The sequence below is a fragment of the Lissotriton vulgaris genome, chromosome 1_1, assembly GCF_964263255.1.
Source record: "Lissotriton vulgaris chromosome 1_1, aLisVul1.2, whole genome shotgun sequence".
Taxonomy (NCBI): domain Eukaryota; kingdom Metazoa; phylum Chordata; class Amphibia; order Caudata; family Salamandridae; genus Lissotriton; species Lissotriton vulgaris.
Window position 1 is genome coordinate 153,812,194 of NC_141685.1, and position 14,990 is coordinate 153,827,183.

Below are 14,990 nucleotides of genomic sequence, written 5' to 3' on the forward strand. Positions count from 1 at the left end.
GTTGATCTTGGCATGTTTGCAGCTCTCTGGGAAGGTCACGGTCTTGAGGGAGAGGTTGATGACATTGTGGAGGTGGGGTGTGATGGAGCTGCATGCTTTGTTGAAGACGTGGTGCGGGATTGGGTCTAACGGAGAGCCGAGTGGATTGTGCTCATGGTCTTGATGGTGTCATCAGTGCTCACGCTGGCCCAGACTAGCATGGGGTCATGGTCGATGATGTGCTGAGAGTCTGTTGTGTTGCTGTCTGTTGGGGCTGTCTGGGTGTTGAAGCTGTCCTGAATGTCTACTATCTTGCAGTGGAAGAAAGTGGCGAGGGAGTCGCACATGGCTTGCAACGGTGGTATGTCGTTGGTGTTGGAGCTGGGGTTAAAGAGTTCCTTCGCGATGTTGAAGAGCTCTTTGCTATCGTGTGTAGTGTTGTTGAGTCAGTCTTTGAAGGTGGTCCACTTGGCAGCCCTGATGAGATGGTGGTGGTTGCGGATGCCGTCCTTGTGTGCTGCGTGGCTGTCCGTGTCTGTTCACTGTGCCATTTCTTCTCTAGTTTCCAGCAAGCTCGCTTGGAGGCTAGGAGTTCTGGGGTGAACCAGCTGGCCCTCTTGTTGGTGTCTCTGTGGGGGGGTTTCTTCAGTAGGACAAGGGTGTTGGCGCAGTCCTCAAACCAGCGTCTTAGGCTGTGGGCAGCGTTGTCGTGTTGGAGGGTACAGTGAGTGGACTGAGAGCGAGGTTTGCATGTAGTTGGTCTTCGGTGATATTGCTCCAGCAGCGGTGGGGGATCTGTTGAATGCGGTGGTGAGTGGTGGGTTTCTTGAAGGTGAAGTGGATGCAGCGGTGATCGGTCCAGAGGAGTTCGATGGTGTGGTTGAAGGAGACGTGCAGGCTAGAGGAGAAGACGGGATCGAACTTGTGGCCGGCGTAGTGGGTGGGCGTTGTGACGAGTGGTCTCAGCCCGAGGTTGGTGAGGTTATCGATCAGGGTTGTGGAGTTGCTGTCGTTGCTGTTCTCAAGCATAAGTTCAGGTCTCCAAGGAGGATGTAGTCAGAGGAGGTCAGGGTGTGCGTGCTGATAAAGTCGGCGATGGAGTCGCTGAACTGGGGGCGGAGTCGTGGGGGTCGGTAGACGAGGGGGCCTCTGAGGGTGGAGTTGGGGTCTGTGTGGTTCTGGAAATGCATGTGTTTGGCGGTGCTGAGAGTGTCATCGGTGCTGGTCGAGATGTTGATGGTGTTCTTGGTTGACCTATCTGGTAGGGTCAAGGGTCGTTCTCCTCACAGGGCAGCGGCCAGCATATATGGCGAGGTGGGAGGGAGGAGAAGCTGGGAGGCAGGAGGTGGGGTCTGTCAGGGGGCGGGCTGCAGGGGACGCAGCGGCGGGAGCGGTGAGGGGCGACTAAGGGAACGGAAGGCAAAGGGCACAAAATAGAGGGGCAACGAGTGAAACAGAAGGTAAAAGGGCACGGAAATGCAGGGGCAACAAATGGAACAGAAGGCAAAAAAGGGCAGAGGGTTACAGGGGCAGCTTAAGGAACAAAAGACAAAGACGGCCAGAGAGACACAGAGACAGCGAGGGGTACAGAAGGTAAAACCGGGCAGAGAGACACTGGGACATCGAGGCGAACAGAAGGAAAAAATTTCACAGATCAAGTACCAAACAACAAGAAAACCTAGGGATCTCTACAGGACAGTATCGTGGAAAATCCTATTTACTTAACCCGACGTCTCACATAATACATCTGGTTAGAGTCAAGACTAACTAGTTCTGACAGGACACGAAAAACCTAAAGCAGGGGGCCACCAGTGATTGTAGATCAAAAAAACCTTTTATAGGATTCCCATCAAAGACTTGTGATGATCAATGTTATCATTTGGTCGTCCTTAGTGTCGTGTGTCTCTGGATCATTGAGACAAAGATTGTACCCTGTGGTGGATAGGGGTTCCGACCCACAATCACTGTTGGACCATGTGGTATTGATCTGATGGAATCTGGTGCAGTGCAGAAAATAAAGAGTGGTGAATTAAAATAGGATAGAGAGCCTAGAGAGGAAATTTTTAATAGGGAAGGTCTCTTCCTGTTAAAAACAAGAACAGCGCAATATCATAGCAGTTTAACCAAATATCTGCAAAGGGGCCAACATGTTTCAGCCTAATGGGAAAAAGGGACCCAGGCTTTCTTCAGGGCCTCTATTCTCAAAAGTAATGCTACTGCATATAATGCAAATAATGTGCCAAAGCAAAAATGTCAAAAAACAATTGTGAGTATCATTCTATAACAGCAAAGGATATATTTCCGACGTCTGTTAACTCTCCTCAGTGACACCTGGTGTATAAGTTACATCTACAGTAGAAAAAACACACAGTGACCCCGCTGTAAGGATTAATTGTAAAAGATCGCATGTCCAAAATATTACACTGCAAGGACATTATCTACTCACCAGATTGCCCGGGGAACAGACCTCACCTCTCCTGGACCTGGCTCAGGACATGTAAGACCCCGCTCTGCAGAAGTAAAACAACCTGACCTTAAATACAGCAGAGAGAATATATAAGTCTATCCTGCTCTGTCTTATATATACATGGCACAGGTTTATCATGCAGCTTACTCCCAGACCTCACTACCTATCATAGTCCAGTACCCAAGGATCAATACTCCAAGGCACAGACCACTTCACTTCCAATATAGCAGCTATGATGTGGTGCTGAGTTCAACAGGCCATAGTTAGATTTTAGGTAAAATAGCCCTTTATAATGAATGTCCAGCGAGAGAGGTTAACCTGCTTGCAAAATGTTTTAAAAAACACTTATTAGAAAACAAAGGGATTGACCATACAAGTGGCTTACCTGTCCGTCGTTGCCTCTGGCCGGCACTGAGTCAGGGGGAGGCAACGAACAGGACAGGTACAGCCTTTAAGACTGGTCCAAAGCATCCATATGTAGTCAATCAGTATAGGTTAGTCATCGAAAAAAACGCCTTGTTTTATAGTTGTAAAACGAACAGTATATTAGGCTGAGCAACCCTACCTGGAGACGCCATAGATATTGCCCATGCATTCAGAGTTGTAATTCCTTAGCGCAAAAGAAAAGGGAACAACTAAACCGAGCCGGTAGCTCGGGCTAGCAGAGAGACGCGTCCTCTCACGATACTAGCGGGACTACAAAATGACGTCATAACATGGACGTCTGTAGTTCCTTAGGTCGCGGGGGCGCAGAACGAGGGGGCACAACGTAGCGCGGGTCTCAAGGCTAGGATTATTTTTGAAAGTTACATAAAACTCAATGAATACAACAAGTGTACCCCAACAATTCTTGACATTATAATATTAAAAATCATGGCTCTTGTATAGAAATTTGAAGAACTACAAAGTGACATCACTTCAATGAAAAAAGTAGTTCTAAAAGTACAGCAGACAAACTGTCAACCACAAATCACGTAAGGAACAGAAGGCAACTGAGGTAAGCGCGAGTGGTCACGCCCAACAGATGCATGGTCCCCCAGCTACCAGATACAACGAAGTATAATAAGGTAAATGTAGTAAAGTCACCAGTAGTACCTAGCCAAGAAAGTAGCAGCACAATTTGGTCATCTGTCGGGTAAATCATCCATACAGAAAAAGGAGACACTGCTGGTTGTGTATCCAGCTACAAAAGAGGGCAGTCAAACAATGATAGGTATATATGTAACCCGTTTTTATGTAGTGGCCCAATGCTATGTACAAGATCCAACTTATATCTGCTGCCAGGTTGACCAGATACCTCTGTGCATTGTAAATTTAGTTCAGACAGAAGTCAACAGCAATGGTTTCCTTACAGAGATGGAATTACTGAAGGCTAAACCAAGGAATCTCATCATTCAACCCTCGATGTCTGTATGTAGTTTGTAAACCCATTGTTGTTCCTTAATGAACAACAATCTTGATATATCACTTACGTGGGTGGGAATGAAAGGTTTTTCAAGAATAGTCTGTATGAAATGTTTAGTTAATTTGGAGACAGTTTTCTTACACCGAAAGGTGCTTTTGTGTTCCAGCATCCGAGTGCGGACCTTTCTTGTGGTCATCCCTATGTACCTTTCATTGCATGGGCAAGTCAGTTGATAGATAAGGTTGATACTATTACAATTAGTGAAGTGTCTTAGCTCCCATGGCTGGGTGGTACCAATATCGATACTGGTTGTATTACATGTCTGAGGACAGACCGAGCAAGCCCCACACGGGTGATGTCCAGTCACTGCTGGAAGGTCCAATAGTGTCCCAATCTCTCTTTTAGGTGACTCTTTGGGGCGCGTATGTACTAGTTGGTCACGTAGGTTGCTTGAACGTTTAAAAGTGAATAGAGGATATTCGATTTTCTCATTGGTGCAGTTCAAGATATGCCAATGTCGTCTGATGGTATTCTGGACACAATTGGACCTGCTGTTAAATGTGCTTACAAAGGTCAGACGGTCCAAGGGGGGCTTTGCAATCCGGGGCTCTAAAAGTGCCTCCTGGTTATTATTCATAGCACGCTTGAGAGAGCGCTTGATAAGTTTCTTGGGGTAGTGTCTCTCTACCAGTTGGTCTGACAAATTAGCTGCGTGGTGTGAGAAGGTCTCCAGGGTGGAGCAGTTTCGCCGTAGGCGGAGAAACTGACCAAACGATAAGTTGTCACGCAGAGATTTAGGGTGCTGGCTCTCGTACAATAGAAGCGAGTTCCTTGCCATGGGTTTACGGAAGAGTTCACTTTCCAGGCCAGTTGGGGTGACATAAATGGAGAGTTCCAGGAATGCAATACTCTCTTTGCTTATCTCAATGGTGAACCGCAGGAATCTGTTCTGAGAGTTCAACCACTCATGGAAGCGTAGGACTGAGTCTAGGTCACCTCTCCATACCACCAGCACATCATCTATGTAGCGCTTCCACCATACTATAGATGTGAAAAAGGGGTTAGATGTTGTTAACACAGATGACTGTTCGAACATGTGAACGTACAGGTTAGCCAGGGAAGGAGCAAAAATGCTCCCCATGCTAGTGCCCGAGGTTTGGAGGTAGATTGTGTCTTCAAACCTGAAGTAATTGTCTTTCATGGCAATGGTTGCTAGGGCCATTATAAAGGGGACCGGAGTGATAGAGTCGAGATCTCGCCCTTCCAGGATGGACCTGATGGTATCCAAGGTCTCATCCTGGGGGATTGAGGTGTATAAGGATTCGACATCCATAGAGACCAGATAGTCTGTCTCCTGATGGTATTCTATAGTTGGAATTGCTCTCAATACGTCCGTGGTATCTTTCAGGTACGTGGGCATAGTGTGTACTATGGGTCTTAAGAAATGATCCACAAAAGCAGAGAGTGGCTCAAGTAGTGATCCCTGGCCAGAAATGATCGGCCTCCCAGGTGGTGGCCTGTGGGGCTTATGCACCTTCGGCAAGGTGTAAAAATAAGGCATGGTGGGCTGTTGTGTCTGCAGAAATTGTGATTCTAAGGGAGTTATCCAGCCTTCTGCCAAAGCCTCTTCCACCAGAGTCTTGATCTCGTTCGACAATCTGGTGGTAGGATCAGTCGCCAGTGGTCGATAAGATCTAGTGTTGCTCAGTTGTCCTAAGCATTCCGTCCTATAGGTATCTACAGCCTGTATCACGATGGAACCACCCTTGTCAGCGGGTTTTATGACTATCGAGGGATCTTGTGTGAGGGCTCTTAATGCTTGTTTTTCTACTCCTGAAAGGTTGCTATAACCACTCTTAGGAGAAGTCCAGACTTTTCAATGACATCTTTCACCGCCTGCTCAAATGTGGCTACCTGTGGGAGTACCGCATGTGTGGGTGGGAGAAAGGTGGATTTAGATCTTAAGCCAGTATTGACATCTTTCTCAGAATCATTATCATCATTGATTTGGTTTTTGAAGAAGAAGTGCAGATCAAGTACCGGCAGCAGGGGAAGAAAGAGAACAGCATTCACAGGCACACAAAAAAATGATATTAAAGGCAATACAGTAAATACAATACAATACAATAAATAGCGGAAAAATAGCAGAGATGAAGAAACCTATGACCTACCACTGGCCACCAGAAATGAGGCACAGGTGGTAGCCTGCGGGTTGAGGAGGGCCTCCAACTTCCTCAGCAGCTGTGGCTGGGGCAGGGACACACAGGCGGTGCTGTGCGGAGGGGGAGCGACCTACCTGGTAGGGTCAAGTTAACTCCCATGGAGTATTGTCTCTGGATCGAGCAGCGCCGTGCATGCTGCTTGAATGCCTTTATCCTCTTTCCTTTCTTTCTTCCTTACGAAGAGCTTATTTTTTAAAGTGTTTTATTGTTAACCTAGCCACAAATCCCCAAAGCTTTCTTTGCTATTTGGGGATTTGGAACCCCTTTTTGTCTCTTGTTATTTTCTGTGCACACGTTTTGGGAATTTCACTTCAAGCACATATGAAAACATTCAGTTTACTGCTTTTCTGAACATCATGTTGTGTATATTTACCTTTGATGCTACTTAAAACACTCTCAATGGACATGTCGGAAATCACACAGGTCAAACCCCAGAGTTATAGCTTTAGAAGATCAAGAGCCACATGCATCAAGCATCTTTGCCCTCGCGAGGGCAAAAAGGACTTTTCTGAAGCATGAAAGGCTTTGTATTTGCAAATTAGGTAATTGCAATTTTTTGAAATTACCTATATGGCGAATGCATTCAGGACATTCCCTAATGCCGATGCACGTAGCCTAAATGCGAACTGTGCATTTAAAAAACGCTGATTACCTTCAACTTCAAGTTGATGGTAATTTGCACATGCATTGAAAATGCACAAAAATGCATTTTTCAAAGTGATATGTGGCACAGTTGGGGCCCGAGGCACCATCCAGTTCTGTGCCATTGGCGTCCCAGTTCAGTCCATCCCTAATTGACATACTAAACCCTGAACAGCATTTAATTAATGGCGTCGGAAGCGCTTCTGTTATCTAAAGGTGTAATATCTGACATTAGTTTTTATCCATTTTAATCCAGAAAATCCTAGCCACTGGCAGTCGGTGGATCACTCCTGAATCTCCAAAGCTCAGTGTGTGTGAATCTACTAATGACGCCAGTGGTGCGTCACAATAAGTGACGCACCGGTGGCGTAAAAGTGACGCACAGCCTCATAAATGAAGCCCAGTCTTTGTAGCTATTTGTGCGTGCACTCAGGGATGTCAGTGGGGCAGCAACACACGCTTCAGGTCTTTCTGTGCATGCACATTGTTCCTTTCCATACCCTGTCCAGCTGGTGTTAGTCTGCTAAGGACATCCACTGATTCTTCTGCCAACATGTTTTGCACACTTTAACCTCTTACACTTTAAAGGCCGGGCGTAGATCAAATGTTAAAGTAAAATGTTCTTTCCTTAAGTGACTGGCAATAAATCTTGAAACTCTGAGAGTTGTAAGAGTGTGAAGAGTGCATACTTTATGTTGTCTAACCGAGGTGCAGCAGGGGAGCCCAGTTCGAGCCGTGCATTTGTTTACTGTATTCATTCATTATCTTCATTAGAGCCAGAGGTAGGTCCCTCCTGCCTCTGTCCTCTGCATCCACGTTGGCTGCGTTCATGATAGTCACTCGCTTTGGTACTCTATCAGTTGGGTTAGGTAGGTCTTCCATTTGTCCAGCCCACTTCATGTCCTCGTCCATTTTCTTGGTAAAGGGCTTATCTCTTCGCATCTCAGGGGGATCTTCTCAAAAACGTGTGATAATCATCGGCGAAATCGGTTATCGCAATGTTTCATATCGCCGTCCTTCATGGGAAAATAACTCTGTGTTAACGTTCTATTTCCAACACGGCGATTACATGCGATATGCTCCCGATAACGCGTAAAATGTCCGCGATAAAGTCACCAGGACGGCGATAAAAATGTAAACCCCAATGCAAATGAAGTTGCGATGGGTTCAACCGCGATAAATAAATCAGCAATAATCTTCACCGGGCCTGCAAGTCACACACGGCAGGTGGGAAAAATCACTATAAAAGTAGAAAAAAACATACAAACGAAAGCAAAACATCAGCGAAGCACTATCGAGGTAGCCGGAGCAAGTACAGAGGAAAACCAGAGCCCCACAAGCCCCCCGGAGGACCAGCCTGGGATCTCAGGTCAGGGAAGGCCAAGGACAAGAAGAAGAGGAAGACGCAGTTCAGTCCGCAGGCAAACAGGATTCTGATAACGGAGGTGGTAGAACACCATCAACAACAGTTTTTCACCTCCACTGCGTCATTGGCAACAAAAAATGTAATATGGCAGTCCATCGTGGACAAGGTGAATGCAGTCGGAGTGCTGAAGAGGACAATGGAAGAGGTTAAGAGGCGCTGGAAGAATGTGAAGCGCAAAACCCAGCAGAAACTCGCTAACAACCAGAAGGCAGCAATGCAGGCTGGAGTTGGGAGTCCAACGCCACAGGAGGAGCTGGACGAGATGGAGGAAATGGTGTCCACCGTCATCAGTGGGGAGACGGTGGCAGGAGTTGGGGGACCGGACACCGCTCAACATGACCTGACACAACAGCACCAGGATGAGTAACAACCAGGGACTGGGGGGACGTTAGAGATGGGCACAATGGCACAAATGCACAACTAAGTATAGCACATCTGCAGACAAACCATGTCCCAGACCCCCAACTCCCATCAAGAGACCAATGTACCCAAGTCTGCAACATCTCAGCACTGTATAAGCACAGAAGTGAAAGGCACACCGCATGAAAAGGATAAGGGGCAGCAAAATCAGAGCTGCAGGGGTGACTATCCCAAAATGCAGCACAAACACATAACATGCAGAGCACATCAACATGCATCAACATACATGTGAACACAATGTTAAACTACATCTCCCCTTCACATTGCAGAGGGAAAACCAACACCTCTGCAGAGCAGGCAGAACCTCTCTTCTCTGATGATGAAGAGGGCCACCAATCCTTCGACATCGACGCCATCCAAGAGTTCATTGACAGCCTCCGCACCCCACCTCCAGGAGCAGGGCAGCCCAGCTGCATCTAGGAGACCCCACCCCCTGCACAGACCACTCAGCAGGCGGCACCACGGCTGCCTCCCAGGACCCCCACGAAGAACACCTGGCCTTCCAACGCCGTGTATTGGGGTGCCAGGAGAAACTGGCTGAACAGGTGCGGGCGGGGTTCGACCGCATGACAGCCATACTAGATGCCATACGTGGGTATCTAAGTCCCATCAGGGACCACTCACAGTCCCTAACGGACACCCCCAGTCTGCTCCATGTCCTCCAATGATCCATGGCTGACATTGCTGGAGTCCTGACTCAGAGACAAGAACAACTGTCTAGTCAGAGTGGCTCTAGCGATGTCAACCGGGAGTTGGCACACATGCGGAGGATAATGGAGACCATGAAGCGGACGCAGGGGGAAAGAGCGGCTGCCATGGCTGCACACCAGCGAGAGGTATCTGGGATCCTCATTGCCCTAAACACCCTCCTCATGACATTGCTGCCTCAAGGCCTTGCGATGATATATGCTGCTGCTACGACTACATCCACATCTCCGCCCCCTGAAGTGTCTGTGCCACACAGTGTGGCAGACATTCCACCTCCAGCCCCTGAGGTATCACTGCCACCCAGTGCTTGAGACAGACAGAGCACCACCCACATGTGAGGCACCTGAAACAGCAGAGGATGAAGATGCGGATGAATCTGCCTTCGTGGTAAGCAGGACGCAGGAGCATTCATCTCCGCCATATGGCTGGTTTGTGCTTGGTTCTGCCCTCTGCATCATCACCTTCCACTGTCCCCCGATACACTCTGCGACACTCACCTTGGACCTCGACATGGACTGCCATATTCTGTTTGGTCACCAATGACACAGCATTCAGACTGCGGACTGTACTCTTTCTCTTCTGATGAACTTGTCATTTCCTAAATGACTCTGCTGGCCCTCCCCGGGCCATCAATGTACAGTGGGGTTAGCATCGCACTGTACTGCTCCAGCTGCAACACTCCACTGAATGTGCATTAAACATTCACATTCACACAGATGTGTCATGTCTATGATCTTTCACGTGTGGAAGTATGGATGAATGTAGGGTCAGTAGTTCCCCCTTACGTCCATGTTGCTTATGTTGTGGGACTTGGGTCACAGGGAGATACATGGCCAATTGCGGTCCGGGTGGCGCGACACTAAAACAGAGATACACACATTTATTACTTCCTTGTTCAGCCCAGGATGGAATCACGCCCAGAGCCCCGGGGTCATTGTTCACACCCTTGCGTTGGACTGGCATACGCCAAGCCAGCCCACTCCTCTTACGCCCACAGGCGTGGCGACAACGCTTCATGTCCCAGGTCTTCCCTGTAGGGATCTGCTGATCACAGGTCTAGTTGTCAGCATGTCACAGCCACTCCCTCATGGCTAGTTAACAACCACACCACGCCCATTCGGGACATGCTTCACAGGACATGTGACCCTGCCAATTAAAAGGGCAGGGCACACGTGCTGGACACCATTTCCACTCTCTATCTGGGCGTATCCGTGTGGTTATTATTTATGCATGAGGGACTAGGGCCCTACCACATCACATTCCCTAGTGCCGGAGGTGACATGATGGTGTCCGCACCACGAGACTCAATCATAAAGGGTCCATGACTTGTGGGGCACAGACTTGGTGGCACTGGATACACTGCGGCTGGCACAGGCACACTGCTTCGGGATGGTGACTTTCAGTGCACTGAGGTAGGGGCACCTAAAGAGCTAAGCGGGTGTGCATCCTGCGATGATACCCCATCCTGGCGGTCTGGACTGGTAAGGATTTGGTGAGCCCTGCTGGACTGCAGTGTAGGCCTGAGCCAGCGGGCAGTGCGGGTCTACTGCCACGTGGCAAGGCCTCTAGGGCAAACAGAGGTAGTGGGACCTAAAGGGCTGAGCAGGTGTGCAGCCTGCGATGATGCCGTGTGCACTGATATGATCTCTGCCATTGCGAAATCAAGACCCAGACTCAAGTGTGTGACCTGGTGGCCTGTGGTGCGGGGTGCATGATGCTGAGGCTGCCATGGGCACGGGCCCCAGGCTTGAAGCTTGCACCGGCGCGTGGTGGGCCCTCTTGGACACCCGCCGGTGTCGGAAGGTGAGCAGTGAGGCCTGGATGCGCAAGGGCGTGCAATTATCGCTGGGCGGTGGGAGGGGCTGGGGTGCAGCAGCCAGTGTGCGCAGGGGCGGGCAAGCGATGATGGCGTGTGCAACTGTATGGACTCTGCCATTCATGACTCTGGACTCTGTTTCAGATAAGGGACCTGGTGGACTGCAGTCTAAACCGGCACGTGGTTGGACACACACCGATGGTAGCAGGTGAGCAGTGAGGCCTGGGTCCTCAGTGTTGGCTCTCTCTCCCTCTCTTTCTCTCTCTCCCTCTTTCTCTCTCTTCCTCTCTTTCTCTCTCCCTCTTTCTCTCTCTCTCTCTCTCCCTCTCCCTCTCTTTCTCTCTCTCCCTCTCTTTCTCTCTTCCTCTCTCCCTCTTTCTCTTTGTCTCTCTCCCTCTTTCTCTCCCTGTCTCGCTCTTTCTCTCTCTCTTTCTCTCTCCCTCTCCCTCTCTTTCTCTCTCTCCCTCTCTTTCTCTCTCCCTCTCTCCCTCTTTCTCTCTCTCTCTCACTCCCTGTCTTGTTCAGGTTGTCGTCTGACATTACACCAGGTAAGAGCAGGTGTTAAATTCCTGCTGCTATCGCACCTTATCACATGTTTTGTGTTCTTATGGCGGATTTGGCTGGTCGTTGAGAATGTTAAGAAGTGGTGTTGTCACGTCTTTTTGCACGGGAACGCCTACTCTGCATCTCATTAGCAATTTGACGGTTTTCATCTTTGGCGAAGCTTTTTGCGATTGCTATTGCAGGGAAATTGGTGATATCGGATGTTAGCACGCTACTTTGGCTGCTAGCTTGGCGATAAGCCCTTGATTATATGCCTCCTCATTTATACAAAAAAAGTTACATTTCCACCTTGCAGAGTAAGGGGCAGATTTACAAGCCCCTTGCGCCTCTTTTACGCCGCCGTTGCGTCACTTTTGTGACACAGCGGCGGCGCAAAAGATGCATCATGGTGCGGGGTATTTACAACGTGAAGCATCTGGGAGATGCGTCACATTGTAAAGCCCTGCGCCAGAAGGAGCCGTTCAGGCGCAGGGGGTCGTTCTGGTGCAGGAACGCCTCCTAAAAGTGGCTGAGTGAAATACTGAGTCACTTTTACGTCCATGCTGCGTCAAAACCCTGCGCCTGCTTGAAGCAGGCGTAAGGATTGACGCAGCATTGGACAGACAGGGCACCCAGAGCATTGCTCGAGCTGCGTCACGCTTGCGACGCAACTCCAGCAATGAGCCGCGTTTACGGCACAGATGCGTCACAGATGCGTCACGCATCTGTGCCGTTTTTGCCCCGTGGCGGCGCATTCATGGTGGCGAAGCCGTGGCGCACAATAACTGGCGCACCCCTGCGAATGTAAAGGGATGGAGCAGTTATTGTAAATTTGCCCCCAGATCTCTGAAATACGCTTTCCAGCAGACGTGGAGCGGGGTCAATTGATTTCCATCCCTTCTTCCCCACTTTTCTGTTGTTGTTTTTATTGCCCAGTGAATTGCGAGGCGGCCGCTCCCAAACATTCCTAAATGGATACAATTTTTTTTTTTTTCTCGTCTCCAAAACATTTATTGCCATAATTAAAAACATGTGCTTGATAATGAAGATCAGAAATACTACTTTGTAACATGGAAGAACATTTGCCAAAACGCTATATATTCAACAATGCTTTGAAGTAAGTGCCAGTCTTCACTTGTTTTCCATAATAAAAAAAAAAGAAAGAAAAAGCAATCGGTCACACTGTATCAACTGTATTGATTCTGTTTGGTTACGGTCTATAGTGCAGTTAAGTATAAAAAATATGTCGACTATTGTCGGGAGCGCAGTCTGCACTGTCGGGGTGCGAGCTGATAAAAATGACGGGGCATATTACCAACAACTAGCGATAATTTTTGTCTCTAACTTGTTTAGAGACAAAAATTATCGCCGCACATCGGCGATTTTTATCGCAGATAAACCTTGCTATTAACAAGGTTTATCGCAAATGCGATAAAAAACGGCCGAAATGCATGAATATCGCTGAAAAGTCAGCGATATTCATGCATTATCGAGCAAATGCTCTTAGCCATGTTATCCACCTCCCATTGGATAACATGGCTAAGAACTGCTCAGGGCAGGTGTTAGCTTTTGGAGATATTCCCGCTTAGCGCGAATATCTCCAAAGGTTGGTAATAGGAGATAGCGATGTTAGCGACTGTTTTCAGTCTCTAACATCTTGGCACGCCCACTTTGCATCTCATTAGTGATAAATATCACTGACATGCAAAGTGGGGCCCAAGATGGTCGCTATCTCCTACTAGCTGTCGCTAACTGGTGTTAGCGACAGCTTGGTAATAGGGAGATAATTTTATCTCCGCTTTCTTGGCTTTTAAAGCCAAAAAAGCGGAGATAAACCCCCTTGATAATATGCCCCGACGATTCTTGGGTTTGAATATTCCGTATAAAACAATGTCCTTCAGCCACACTAAGAGGAAACACATCTTTATTTTGGCCTTTGAAATGGTGACATGTTTGCTTAAAAGGATCACCCCCAAGTCCCCTCCCACTTTCCACTTGAATTTGGAGATGACCCACGTGCAAGTGAATGAGAGCACTGCTTCATCCGCATCTTCATCCTCTGCTGTTTCAGGTGCCTCACATGTGGGTGGTGTTCTGTCTCCAGCTTGCGGTAGATCATTTTCCACATGTGGGTGAAAGGGAAGAGCCAGTGCAAGAATGCCTCGGCCCCTAGTTGGCTCCAGTACATTTCGGATTTCTTTCAATAAAGTCACAGGTCGATCGCAGCGATCGAGAAGATCCAAGCAGCTGATTGCATCATATTGGAATCCTGTGTTCTGCCATTCGTCTATTTCAAGTACCCTGTACTTTTTTTCATCATAGTATCATAGTTTGCGACATCTCTGTTACGTAGATTTCTTCGAAATGAGGGCTCATGACTTTCGTAACTTCTCCATCTCCGGCTCCTAAGTCAAGAAGCCTGTAAGATTTCCAGTCTGGGTTTATTTGAAGAAGTCTTTGAAACACAAACATTGAGCCTCTTCCAAGCAACCCATTGATTGAAGTCCTAGCAAGAAACATGCTATAAACAGATGACATGAAAGAGTGATATAGTTGTATGGACAGCCAGCGGGGTTTTTCGATGCTCGAGGAAACTCTGGACATAGACTGGTCGTAGAGATTCACATCATTTTCCTGTATCACAAACATACCACTCCTGGTTCTCCTTCCAGTAGGTGGCTTCGCTGTGGTTCATCATATTCATGCACATGGACCGGGTTAGCGGGCTCCTCAGGTGCTGGCCGGTCCACATCCAATCAGGGCCGGCAGCGATAAAACATAGCCGAGCAGCCAGCACAGGGACAAATTCATCTGTTCAATGAAGGGCATGAGCAGGACGGCATCCCGAGCAGGCAGCCAGGCTGCCCCATTGCACGGAACTTACACATCATGCCATTGATACTCACTCAAGAAGCAAATTACCTATTAACTTCCCTTAGAAAAGTAGTGTGCTTAACTACGGTTCCTGCCTTCCCACTAGAGGGCTGATACTCTGGCCTCTTCGTTCTTAAATCTCTGCTCTTTATCGTTTCAAATGCCACAAAGAGCCCTGCTTTTATATGAAAGTAAAGCAGCATTATGAGGCGCGCACAGGATTGTGGTTATGCAGATTAGGAATGATGCTCTGACTCTTTCCTTCGAGCCTCCTGACCTCTAGCGACAGGAGGGAGCGTTGCACCTCCCCACTTCCTCGCGCAGGAGCCTCGTACTGCGTCACGTGACCATGTGACGCCTTCCGGTGGCGCCTGCGGGATCCACCTCTCCTCAGCGGCCGAGGAGGCCCAATCGTCCCAGGAAACTCACATTTTACCAAAGCACGAGGTTTCTTGTTCAGAAACCCTCAAAAAATTAATGAAAGCTCC

At 48.4% G+C, this 14,990-nt stretch overlaps 1 pseudogene; it reads right to left on the bottom strand.

The window, feature by feature from the left end:
* Window positions 1–13,594: 13,594 nt before the first annotated feature.
* Window positions 13,595–14,439, bottom strand: LOC147737907 (protein-L-histidine N-pros-methyltransferase pseudogene; annotated as a pseudogene).
* Between the last annotated feature and the right edge of the window lie 551 nt (window positions 14,440–14,990).